The 13,378-nt window shown below is 39.6% G+C and overlaps 1 protein-coding gene and 1 long non-coding RNA gene across 7 annotated transcripts in view; both read left to right on the top strand.

Annotated features, from left to right (window-relative positions):
• Nucleotides 1-13,378, top strand: part of LOC148133280 (uncharacterized) — a 265,114-nt gene that overhangs the window by 229,082 nt on the left and 22,654 nt on the right. The window lies entirely within an intron of this gene.
• The window catches only part of IRF7 (interferon regulatory factor 7), a 29,807-nt gene continuing 27,145 nt past the window's right edge, over nt 10,717-13,378 (top strand). For 3 of the 6 annotated variants that reach the window (XM_087950782.1, XM_087950781.1, XM_087950779.1), the window contains exon 1: nt 10,746-10,814. The gene's annotated coding sequence lies outside the window, so the exon portion shown is untranslated. Of the gene's footprint in view, nt 10,815-11,186; nt 11,253-13,378 lie in introns of all 6 variants that reach the window. The other 3 variants (XM_087950780.1, XM_026668211.2, XM_026668213.2) reach the window with 3 other exon arrangements.

Below are 13,378 nucleotides of genomic sequence, written 5' to 3'. Positions count from 1 at the left end.
GCACAGGGACAAAAGCTGAAAAGCCTAATGGTGTGCCGCTGTTCAAAAGCAGAAAAAATCTGAATATTGTATACACCTACTATGACATAAGGGAAAATTAAAGGTACTTTGTATGTATAGTAACATATTTATACTTTCAGTTTCTTTTTTATGCAACTATTGGGATCTCCACAGAACAAAAATCTCCCCCTTCCCCGGGAATTTCCTCCCAGGGCAAAAGTGGTGGAGTTTCATTAGGAAAATAGGTGGGAGGAAGAGTCAAACTCATATTGCTCTTTCTGTCTAGGTTAAGGCCACTGAAACTGCTTTTTAAAAAGAACATGTATGATTCTGTTGTTAACAGACCATCTATTTTTACCCTAAATCCATAGAACACAGAAGGCCAAAATTCTGAGCAAATACATAAAGCGTTGTGTTTCTATTATCATTCCTCATATATGGCTAACAAGTATCCCATGAGGGCATCTTTCAGGGCTGAGGCTAGCAAGGCTGGAAAGAAGGAGTCAGAGACCAGAACTGGACATTATCAATGTCCTCTGAAGGTCCCTTCAACAACCAAGATCAAGAAATATGTTGCCATTGTTAGAAGTTAAAACCTCCTGTCTAAATGAAATATTTTAGAACATATTAAAAAGGCAGAATATTTCCCCTAAAAGTGAAGTAGAAACTCAAAGAGGCAGAAACTCAGCCCCCACCACCTTTGTTAATGGACCATTAGGGCCTGGGCCAGACTATTCTACATAACAAAGATCTACCTAAATGGCAGAGCCATTTAATTGCCCTTCATTGCATCACCCACCAAGTTTTAACCAAACTTAGCACACAGACAGCCTACAAAGCTAGCTATAACCTCTAACAGCCACCAATCAGGATACTCTTCCTGAGGCCCAGGAAGTTCAAAGCCAGAGAGGGTATAATAAAACCCAGGGACTCTCAGCATCTCTTCCCTTTTCTTTGCCCAAGAGCTCCAAGGGATGTGGTCCTGTCCACCATTAAACCATCTTTCCAAACAGCCTCCATGAATCCAATGTCTTTTTCCCCACTTGGAACTGAACCCAGAAGGGTATTTCTTCCAACACCATATAAGAGCAGAGAAAGAGATAGAAGATATGAATTCTAGGTCTCCTATAACTATAACTTGGAAGATCCTGCAATAGTTATTTCCTTAATTATTAGAGTTTCTAAGCTAATAACATATCTATCCAGGCTCTGTCCGTGAGTCTCCAATTGCAAGGTCTTGCATATGTAAGTTATGTTTCTAATCTACAGGATTCTGGTCCATGCCTTGGGTGAAATTCTGATGCATCTCTGAAAGAGAGTTTGATATCATAGGCATGCCTCAAACTTTTTAAATAAAAAAACCCCACAGGTTTTTATTGAGCTGAGGAATAACCACCCTACCTGGTTTTTTATTAGAAGATATTTGGCAAAGGTACAAATGTCAGGTAAGTTTCACTTCCTGATCAGATAAGTTTCATTCTACTGGTAGAACATACTTCATTTTCCAGTTCCACATTCAAGTTTAAAATGTCTTCAGTGTGTTCCGGAACAGCCAATGAAAATTAGTTAATACTTCCATGTACAGTATTTTTGTAATCCTGTGTCCTTTGATAACAAAACTTAAACAAATTATTAATTCATCAAGGGAATGGAGGCAAAATTCACATGTATCCATGTCAAAATGGTTCACACCAAGAACAGGATCTCATAGATAGACAGACAGGCAGACAGACAGACAGATAATAATTACTGCTTTTTAAGAAAGGAGAATTTTGCAAGCTGTGGTTTCTTTTCCTCAGAGGGCAAGCTGGACCACCACAACTTCTCCTTCTCCTTCTTTTAAACATTAAAAGTCTGTGATTTCTTTGAGTCTGGTCACAAAACCCATTAGAAACTTTTTCTTTTTATGGTCATGAGGTAAACCAGCCCAGATGCATTCTGGGAGCCCTCTGCTCATTTTGCTGAATGACATCCTAGATTTCAGCCCTCAAACCACTTCCCAAAAATTACAAACAACCTCAATTTCCTATTATATCTGAATGACATATAGATTTGCTCCGAGATGTCTGTGACACTTTGTTTTCCAGTTTTACACCCAAGCTTAATTTTTTTTTTCAATGTGTTCCTCAACAGACAAGACTGGTAGATATTAGATGTGAGAGACAGAATTGGCTATTGGCTAGTTGGCTAATATGGGTTTTAATCAGCCTTCTCCAACTGGTGCTACCTAGATGTGTTACACTTCATATCCTACCATTCTCAACTCTTTGGGAATATAACCCAATGCATCAAGAGCATAGGATGGGCAAGGCTAGTTAAAACTAAGCTGCAGTTGCAAACAGTAGGCAGATATACATTTCTGCTTGGCCTATCAGTACTATGGGTCACTCACTACATTCTGAGTACAGAAACGGATGGCATCACTCTCACCTTCTCCTTTGCAAACATAGCCTCTGACTGTGATTTCCAGCTTCAATTAAAAACTGGTTTTCTGACTGAAGCTGTTCTAAGTCCTTTAGCAGATGGTTTCCAAAGCTTTGTCCTGCTCTAGAAGAACCACCCCACCCCGGCATTGATTGGCTGCAGAGTAAAAGCAGGAGAATCAAATCCTGGCTTTTAATTCGTGCATTCACAATCACAACATTGTCAGACCATGGCACCACCACCATTGACAACAGAGCTTTTTAGGGCCATTTTCAGGTTGCCTTCATTGTATTTTGCAGATTTGAGAAATCATGCAAGATTTTCTTTTTTTAGATTGGAGGCGTGGGGCAATTTTTCAGAAATGACTTTTCTATATCTTAGAAGGGTTCTAATGGTCTCACATGTTCTGTCAAAAAAAGAGGGAAGTTACAATAGTCACAAATTTCCCTCCTTTGTATAACTTTCCCCCCCCTCCTTTTAGGCTGAATACAAAAGAGGAAATTGGGTTTGCTTCTGGTTCCTTTCTGCAACATCTGTGATACCACAATCATCTTGCATCTGTGGCCAAATCCTAAGCCACCTATCCATTCTATTTTTTTTCTGCCATAAAAGTGCGCTTGCGCAGTCCAATATAGCCTCACGGGGCAAGATATCTAGAGATGCAGATAGTCCTTGTCTTACACAACAGTTCCATTTAGTGACCGTTCAAAGTTAGAACAGTGTTGAAAAAAGGGACTTATGACCATTTTTCATACTTATGACTTTTTTAAAGGATACACTAGAGAATTGATATATTTGATTATTAATGTTTTGACAGCCGCTAGAATTGTATTTGCGCAAAACTGGAAAAAATGAAAAAAATTCCAATAGAAAAGGAGGTGGTAAAGAAAATAATGGAATGTGCAGAAATGAGTATGAGAGAGCAAGAAGAAAAAGAGCATTATAAAATTTGGAATTTATTTTATCACTGGCTAGATAAGAAAAAAGAGAAATAAAATACACTATAGTATTAATACAATATAGCAGGGGTCCCCAACCACCGGTCCGCGGACCGGTCCCGGTCCGCAGAGCAAGTCCTACCGGGCCGCTGGCTTGCTGGGCGCCGCCATCTTTTTTTGATGAAAAAGTGCTTCCGGTGAGCTTTTCCGGGTAGAAAGCTCACTGGAAGCACGTTTTCATCAAAAAAAGATGGCGGCGCCAGCACTTCCGGTGAGCTTTTCCGGGTAGAAAGCTCACCGGAAGCACTTTTCATCAAAAAGATGGCGCCAGCACTTCCGGTGAGCTTTTCCGGGTAGAAAGCTCACCGGAAGCACGTTTTCATCAAAAAGATGGCGGCGCCAGCACTTCCGTGAGCTTTTCCGGGTAGAAAGCTCACGGAAACTTTCATCAAAAAGATGGCGGCGCCAGCACTTCCGGTGAGCTTTTCCGGGTAGAAAGCTCACCGGAAGCACGTTTTCATCAAAAAAAAGATGGCGGCGCCAGCACTTCCGGTGAGCTTTTCCGGGTAGAAAGCTCACCGGAAGCACGTTTTCATCAAAAAAAGATGGCGGCGCCAGCACTTCCGGTGAGCTTTTCCAGGTAGAAAGCTCACCGGAAGCACTTTTTCATCAAAAAAAGATGGCGGCGCCCAGCTGATGCCGGTACTGGGCCGCGGCGTAAAAAAGGTTGGGGATCACTGCAATATAGTACTAAAGATAATACAATGTAATGATAGGTTGTAATTGGTTATTGTGAAATGAATGACAATATGAACCAGGTTTGGTAAAAGTTGAGACTTGCTCGAAAAGGATGATGTGAATTTGTAATCATAGTCTAATAATGATTTGATAATAATGTGATATTAAGTGGACAGTAGCTTTGTACATTATGAAATGTAACATAAAATTAAGAGGGAATGACTGTTAATATTGTGCACAAAAGATATGTACCAACCGACACACTGTACAATGGAAAGAAGATTTTATTTGGTGTTTTGTGTTTTTATGTTTGTTTATGTTTGTTGTTAAAAATAAAATAAAAAATTACGAAAAAAGGGACTTATGACCATTTTTCATACTTATGACTTTTTTAGCATTCCCATGATCATGTGATCAACATTCAGATGCTTGGCAATCGGTTCACATGTATGATGTTTGCAGTGCCCTGGGCTCACATGATCACCTCTTGTGACCTTCTGACAAGCGAAGTCAATAGGGAAGTCAGATTCACTTAACAACTGTGTTACTAACAAATGCAATGATTCACTTAACAACTGTGGCAAGAAAAGTTGTAAAATGGGACAAACTCACTTAACAAATGTTTCACATAGCAAAATAATTTTGGGGCTCAATTGTGGTCATAACACGAGGACTACCTGTAGTCCTCGTTTAGCAACCATTTGAAGTTACAATGGCACTGAAAAAAATAACTTATGACTAGTCCCTGCACTTACAACCATCGCACTCCCATTGTCACATGACCAAAATTCAGGTGCTTGGGAACAGGCATGTATTTTACTGAGTTATGTGAACTATAATGAATTTTCCTTACTTTAACCAGAGAGTGCAAATACTGCAGAAGCATTTTGAGAGCTCGAAATATCATCTGTCATTAAAGTGTAAGGAGCACCATAATCATACAACGCAATTCCATTTCTTTATTTTGAAGGTAACCACATTTGTAAAAGTCCGACATATTTGCGACTCTTTTAAAAAAGGAGCAAATCTGAGAAAGACATATTTGTCTGCTAAACAATAAGAAATTGAATACTTTTCAAAATAAATTCTGAACTTCTTCACACATAAAAAGCAGAAGTGGTATTCAGCAGGTTCTGACCAGTTCTGGAGAACCGGTAGCAGAAATTTTGAGTAGTTCGGAGAACCGGCAAATCCCACCTCTGACTGGAGATTTTACCGTATCCTTCTCCTGCCACGCCCACCAAGCCACGCCCACAGAACCAGTAGTAAAAAAAAAAATTGAATCCCACCACTGATAAAAAGGATCCGCAATTTCATTCGAGTTATTTGGGGTCATCCACAGCTAGTTTTTTGCATCTCGTTTCTGCATCTTCAATGGCACTGCTTAATTTCTTCAAACAAGTTAGAGACAGAGCGACTCTATGAACAAGAAACTTAGTGTGGGTGGTTATTGCTGAACTTTTCAAAATTGTCAGACTATCATCTGATCTGACCACTAACCACAGAAAGGAAAGAGTGAAGCCAATACAGCAGAGGGATGGATAGTCCCATTTATGTAAAATCAGAACTCCTCCAAATCACAGAATAAATTGCTTTGAACCTAAGAATGATCAAATGCTTTTAAAAAACGCTCTTGCTGCAGTGACATAACAGTTACTTATTATGCAGAAATAAAATAGGTGGAGATTTTCCGGGCCTGTAATAAATGGAAGCTTTAAGTCATAATTTGGTCTGCTGATGAAAACCCATTGTTGCTTTTTCATTAGCTTAACAGGATGTGTGAACCTAGCCACTGTCATTGGTAACCCACGATGAATGTTTTAGTGCTGGATTTCAACATACCAGCTATAATTTAATAGATTACCAACCCAACCAAATTGCAGAAACAGAATCAACAAAAAATTAGCAGTACTTCCTTCAGATAGTAAAGGACTTTTCTGCAAAAAAACTGGGTGGGGGGAATAGAATTGTACTTTGATAAGAATGAAGGCAATAAATACTCAATGCAGATGAAGGCAAGGAATACCTGATGCAGATAAAGAAAATGGTACTTTTGTGATATGCAAAACCAGCATGTTTAAAGGTTTAGGAAGTTATTTATGCAAGTTAGTTTTCTGCAATACATTCAAAGTAACAATAGCACTGAAAAAAGTGATGTATGACCATTTTTCCCACAACCATTGCAGCATCCCCAGGGTCATGTGATCAAAATTCAGACACTTGGCAACTGATTCATATTTATGACGGTTGCAATGTCCCAGATCATGCGATCACCTTTTGCAACTTCCTGACAAGCAAAGACAATGGGGAAGCCAGGTTCACTTAACAACAGTGTTACTAACTAAAAACAACTGCAGTGATTGACTTAACAACCGTGGCAAAAAAAAAAAAAGTTGTAAAATGGAGCAAAATTCAACAAATGTCTCACTTAGCAACACAAATTTGGGGCTCAGTTGTGGTCATAAGTTGAGGACTACCTGTAAAAATTATAGTCTCATGGCATCTTAAAATCTACTGTGATAAAGTTAGTCCATAAATTTTCACCTACTATTTACCTGATGGAATGGATTCTCTTCCACAAAAGAACAACTGCAAAATGGAGGCTGTGGGAATCTCCCCACTCCCTCAACTGGGATGGGTCTAAAGACAATAAAAGGACCCCACTGGTAAATTTCAAAACTCCATCTTGTTAACAGTTGCACTAAAAACTTTTTTGGAATGTCAGAAGGAAGGAAACAAAATCAGCCTAAAGAATCAGATGAGAGTCTCCTGAAACACAGGATTTGATCTTGATTCCACACCACACATAGCCCAACATTATGGTATAACAGGGGTGTCAAACTTGTGGCCCCGCAGGCAGGATGTGTCCACGTGCTGCCCCCCCCTTTAGCAAAGGGGGGAAAAGTCCTGATACATCACGTGACGTTGCAAGTTTGACACCCTTGGTATAAAAACAATAGGAGTTTCCCATTACCACCACCCTCTTCTTTCCTTTCAGAGTAAGGAGGAAGTGAAGTGAATCAGGTTAGAGACACACAGCAACATCTGGATCAGGGGTCTCCTTGTGGCAAGTGTTTGTGCAACTTCAGGGGAGCTCAAGCAAATGAAATACTTCTTGCACTGAGAGAATGGGCGTGCATAAGCGCACCAACGTGCCTACCGTCCCTGTCCTATTGTTTCTCTTATTCTTTTATTTTTCTTATATGTAACCATTTCATGTATTCACAACTATGTATACATTTATACTTATTATCTTGTAAACAATTGGCAAATCAAATAAATAAATAAATAAATAAATAAAATAGATGGGGAAAAGAACTGTTTAAGTGCATTAGAGACAGAGGTTATACATAAAACAAAACCTTTCTGAAATGTGCCAACTAAGGATCACTTCTTTATATACACAAACTTGGCAGTTTAATCTGTTTTAGAAGTCAATTACGTTTGCTGGGTCACATCTATGCTTGTACTATCATTTAAATTTTAATTTGCACAATACACCCATGGTTGAGTGTACCATGGTTGCCCAATAATGTCCATAGCAAAAACTGTGTCAGAAGAGGAAACAGATTTCTTTAAAACTGGAACTAAGGATGTCTATGGAGACTCTCAGTCATCCAGGTTAGGATTGTCCCAAAGATGCTTTTTCAAGAGGCAACTAGACTTTCTGATTTTTCTTTGAAGACAAGGTGAGGCAGCTTCTTGGATGAGAAGCGAAACATCTTCAAAGAAAAAAACAGAAAGTCCTGTTGCCTCTTGAAAAAGCACCTTTAGAATTAAGGATGATTTTAGATTACTCCCGTTGGGGCTGGGATTGAAATGAAGACAATTGCCATGAGGATTAAAGCAAGACATGGTTCCCAGAGACTCTTCATGCCATAGTAAAGGCATCTACAGGAGGATCAAAACTACCAAAGTAGCAGAGCAGTATCATGGTGCAAACAACGTGTCTTTGTATGTGTATGCACATGTATAAAAGAAGTTGGGCTTGCAGTGTAACAGAGGTCCATCATCTTGCTGATTTTGACAACCAGCTCTGGCGGATGTCTCTGTGCTGTGGTTAGGGGCAAGTGTGGAAGAGCCTATAATGGCTGACTAGCTGCATTTGAGAACATCAATTGAAACTGGTGCCTTTTCAGAAAGCATCCAGCTGTTAAAACTAGTGGCTGCTACTGCAAGATCCTTGATGATTTTATTTAATCTTTGGTTTAAAATTATCCAAGCAATCCTGCATCTGCTGTTAACAAATTAAATGATTTAATTCCATCTTCAGTAACAAATATGGTATCACTATAGACCAGAAGTCTCCAAACTTGGCAACTTTAAGACTTGTGGACTTAAACTTTTCAGAAGTTTGGGGACCCCTGCTATAGACATTCCATGAATGTCTCTGTTCTTCATCCTCAACTGTATTCATATAATCAAATACCCTTGTTTAAAACGATGTATATTGTAATAGCACAATTGGTATAATTGTCTTGCAAATAGAAGGTTGCCAATTCAAGGTGTGGCAAAAAATATTCTCTCTGTGTGTTTAGTTTTCCCAGTCACCTGATTTTACAATAAAATGGCTCACTGCACAAGCACAAAGAAAAGTAGGGACTTAAGAAAAAATAGCAATTAAGAAGTCCTTCTGCTGGCTTTCAAACCAGCAAGCTTTTATTTATTTGGCAAAAGTTGCAGCAATGGTGCTGTTAGAGACCTATAACAAAACATAGGCTTAAAAGATATTGGAAAGAAACACATTAAGAAATACATTAATAAATCATTAGGAAATAATTTAAAGCTGGCTATTTTGCCACCATGTATGTGCATTTGATATTAATTCCACATAACTTTATATGTTTTTGTATATTTTAGAAGTATGTATGCAATGCACACCTGAACATGCACACATCTACATATACAAAGGTATATATTTAAATATATACTGAATCCCTTGTAAGTTGTTGCTGAACTGTCTTGACAGAATTTTCTTAACCCAGTTTAGAGTTACATCAGCATGAGCAAAGAACAGGAGCATTTAAAATAAGAAGTGCTGAATTCAAAAAAATCAAAATGGAGGTTTCAACCATGCAATCAAAGCTTCATACCTTTATACATGTATATGATATTAACACAAGTGGGATGAGGATTTGATTGCATGGTCTCAATTGCCCTCTTGAAGCTTTTTTTTGTAATGCCCCCCCCCTCCCCCTCTAGGCCATTGTTCTGCAGGGAAGCCTTCATCTGATTACAGAAAGCTAGCATGATGGAGTAAATTATCCTAAAGAAGAAATGCATGCTGAAATGGATTTGATTCGTTTTATTTGATTCGTTTTTATTTGATTCGTTTTACATTTGAAAAATGTATATTTTTCAAATGAACAAATCTCTAACATGTCAAACCTTGCCCTATTCAGTAATGAACTCGACTAAATTTGAAGTCCTTCCCGCATTAAATTCGTGTGCATTGCAGTTTTCTACAGATCTTGATTGCCCCGACGTGGTTCGTATCACTCTCTGGACCTCTTGGCTCAATACGATAGAAGTTGTACTGTCCACTTATGACAATTGAGCTCAAAATTTCTGTTGTTAAGCAAGACATTGGTTAATTTATTTATTTATTTATTTATTTTTGTCAATTGCTTACAAGATAATAGGTATAAGTAAAAACATAGTTATAAATACATGGATACATATAAGAAAAATAAAAAATATATATAAAAGAAACAATAGGACAGGGATGGTAGGCACATTGGTTAAGTGAGCTTTGCCCCATTTTACAGCCTTTCTTACCATGGTTGCAGTTGTTAGGAACAAGGTTAAGTGAATCAAGCTTCCCCATTGGCTTTCCTTGTCAGTCTCAAAAAGGGAATCATGTGATCCCAAGATACTGCAACCATCCTAAAGATAAACCAGTTGTCAAGCATCTGAATTTTGATCATGTGCCATGAGGATGCTGTAAGCAGGGGTCTCCAACCTTGGCAACTTTAAGACTTGTGGACTTCAATTCCCAGAATTCCTCAGCCAGCTGGGCTGAGGAATTCTGGGAATTGAAGTCCACAAGTCTTAAAGTTGCCAAGGTTGGAGACCCCTGCTGTATGGGATATAATTGTGAAAAACGGCCGTAAGTCACTTTTTTAGTGTCCTCACTTTGAACGGTCACTAAACGGAACTGTTGTAGGCGGAAAGACTATCTGTTATCTAACACGGTTGCAGGGCACTCGTTTGGGGAAGGTCGAACGAACACCTGGAAAGCCTCCAACTTTCTCTTCTTATGCACCCTTGTTTAAAAAAAGCAATTCTAAGTGCAGTTTCGCTTCCTTGTATATACTTCTTTTCCAGAGGAAACCCAGCTGGCGAATGAAAGCTTAGCTTCTTGGAAAGCCGGGCCATTTTAGCGTGATCGCCCTGGAGTGGGCGAGAGCGCGCAGATGGGAAAGGAAACTTAGAACTTTCACGAAAGTCACGTGGTTTAGAGGAACGGCAGGGACCAGAGCCAAAAGCAGCCCGGCCTCTAGGCAGCCCTGGAGAGGAGCGAAAGGAATGCTCCCCCGCCCGCTCGCCAGGAGAGTGCCCGTTCGAAAGGTGGTTCTCGCTGATTGGCTGTCATCGGCCAATGAAATTGCCCTCCGATTTGGAATATAAGCATTGTGCCGAGGGCAAGAGATTGTGGTGGTTTTCGCATTCTTCTCTTTGGCGCCGTCGGAGCTCTTCGCTGGTGAAAAAAAGGTAATGGATGTCCTTTTTCATTGCGGTGGCTTTAACTCGTAGAAGGGAGTGTCTGGTTGTTTGTAACCTTCAACTGGTTGTTTCAGTCGTTGTCATATGATGCACTGAAAGGGTGCATCATATGGCAACAGTTTTTGAATGGACAAATTTCAGATGGCTAACTTACAGAATGCATCCAAAATCCAGGATCTATGACTACTGTGCGGTTAAAATTTGGCAGTTGTGTGGCCACTTCATGGCTTGTCAGCTGTGATGTGATTTGTCATTTCCAATGCTCTCTGCCAGTTTCTTTACAAGGAAAATCAGTGAGGAAGTTACTCCTGCTCTCACTGTTCTTTTGCCTGCCAGTAATCATTCTGTTTCTCTATGTAGGTAAGGAAATACCTTTGAAACGGTAATCCAACAGGGCACAAGGTGGTCTAGGTAGGAGAGCACAAGGTAAAATTTCCTGCTTTCATTGTCAGCCTTTGATCCCTTTCTGTAGTTTTGGATGTTGGGAAGAGGGAGATGATGAAATATGATTACATCATGCAAAAGATGTTATGAATTATAGCTATTTTCCCTATAACAATGACTCTGTATAGTGAGTTGGGCTGAGGGAGGATGTGACTGGCCCACAGTCACCCAGCCAGTTTTGTATGTCCAGGGCTGGACTAGGACTCACAGTCTCCTGGCTTTGGCACCATTATATGTTGGAGATGATGTCTGCATTCACTGTTTGAACAAGTGTAGCACAGATTAACAAAAAAAAAGATTGGTGGATTCCTAGTTTTATTTTTCTCCCCTTCCCCTAAATATCACCAGGTCTAGGGTAATCCACATCTTAGCAGAGAATAGCATAGGAAGGGAGAGAGGAATAAGCAAATTGTGACAGATTGGTAGACCTGTAGCTGCAAAACCTGTTCCCAACCTTACACAAGTATTTTGTATGGCTAAATTCAAAGGAGCCCAACTAGCTGCTGACCAGCTCTGTGTGGGGTACACAGCACAAACCTCTGCCTACCTCCTGGTCAGCTTAGCTTTTTGATCTCCACCAAGTCACAGGTGATTGATACTAACAACAGCTCTGATCTGGGCTAGAAGGGTTGGCAGGTGAAGCAGGATTGTTATTCTTCAAAAGGCTTCTGGAATTTCTTTCAGATTTTCTGTAACACAATTAAGGTTTTTCAAAATGTACCCCTTGTATATCACACCTGTGATGGTGAAGCTTCCTTAACTGACTGTGACAGCCCTTAAGTGTGCCACACAGCTGTTTTAGCACAAAAGACCTGTTATCTTCAAGTACACAATATAACCAGCTGAACATTGGTGCACAGATTTGTTGTGGAATACAGTAAAATGATAAAGTAGGTGTGGGTAATGATTTAGAAATATTGTGAGGAGTTGCAAAATCTTTTTATTAATAGCTCTTGTGGATCTGTTGCATAGAAAACTAACAACTTTTCACTATGGGCTTCTGTCATACCAAACAGGAATGTTTATCTATTTGAGGCAAGTTTTGTTCATTCATTGCTTTAAATATTTATAGTCTTCCCTCCTGTGGTTCCTTCGAGATCAACTTTCAGTTTGAGAAAATCAAACTTGCAATATAGTCAAAACAGTCAAAATCTAAAAATAGTGTGAAATTGTCCTAATTAACATTTCACAATTTAAAAGGCAGGGTTTTTTTTAGCAAAAAATCTTTACAACATATTACTATGTCATCAAAGTAAGTTACAAGCAAGAGTACTACACAAAATGAGATGTTTGAATTTTTATCACCTACTATCCTCACCCTCTAAAAATCTGAAAGAGAACACCCAGCAGCGATTATTTTGGTGGTCAGGCAGATCTATTCAACTAAAGGGACACGTGTTTTGGCTGATGCGCCCTTAAGTACAGCAAAATATCTCAGTTTTTGAAAAGCACTTGAACCATGTATACATTGTGTGGGGTGGGAATATTTGGGCTCAGAGATGACAATCATTTGAGGTTTAAAGGATGGAATATGGTAGATGAAAACTGCATAGATCTGATCAAGAGTGTTGGACCCTTATCTGATGCCAAATCCAATTTAAATCAATCTAATTTGGAGACCCCATAACTTGACTTTTGTTCCCTCTTTGAAACTTCCTGACTTAGTACCTATAATTTGAAAACTATGTTTCATGATAAGAGCCTCAGTGGTGCAGTGATTAGAGTACAGTACTGCAGGCTACTTCTGCTGACAGCCGGCTGCCTGCAATTTGGCAGATCGAATCTCACCAGGCTCATGGTTGACAGCCTTCCATCCGAGGCAGGTAAAATGAGGACCCAGATTGTTGGGGGCAATATGCTGACTCTGTAAACTGCCTAGAGAGGGACGTAAAGCACTATAAAGCAGTATATAAGTCTAAGTGTTATTGCTATATAGGCTGGCTCAGAAGTCTGGAAATTGGGGATTCAAAATGGCTAAATGGTTGGAGAAGGCTAACTCCTTCTAGGAATTGTCACCACTACTGGCAAGGACAGCGAGTTTAATTTCCCCATTCTATCTGGAGTCGATGCTTTAGTGGCTTTTCTTTAGGGAGTGTGGGCCAGGCTAT

This window comes from Notechis scutatus, chromosome 1 (genome assembly GCF_049901735.1).
Source record: "Notechis scutatus isolate UNSWTSFEM ecotype Mainland chromosome 1, rNotScu1.2, whole genome shotgun sequence".
NCBI lineage: Eukaryota > Metazoa > Chordata > Lepidosauria > Squamata > Elapidae > Notechis > Notechis scutatus.
The sequence above is the reverse complement of the archived record's forward strand: the minus strand, read 5'-3'. Positions and strand labels throughout refer to the sequence as shown.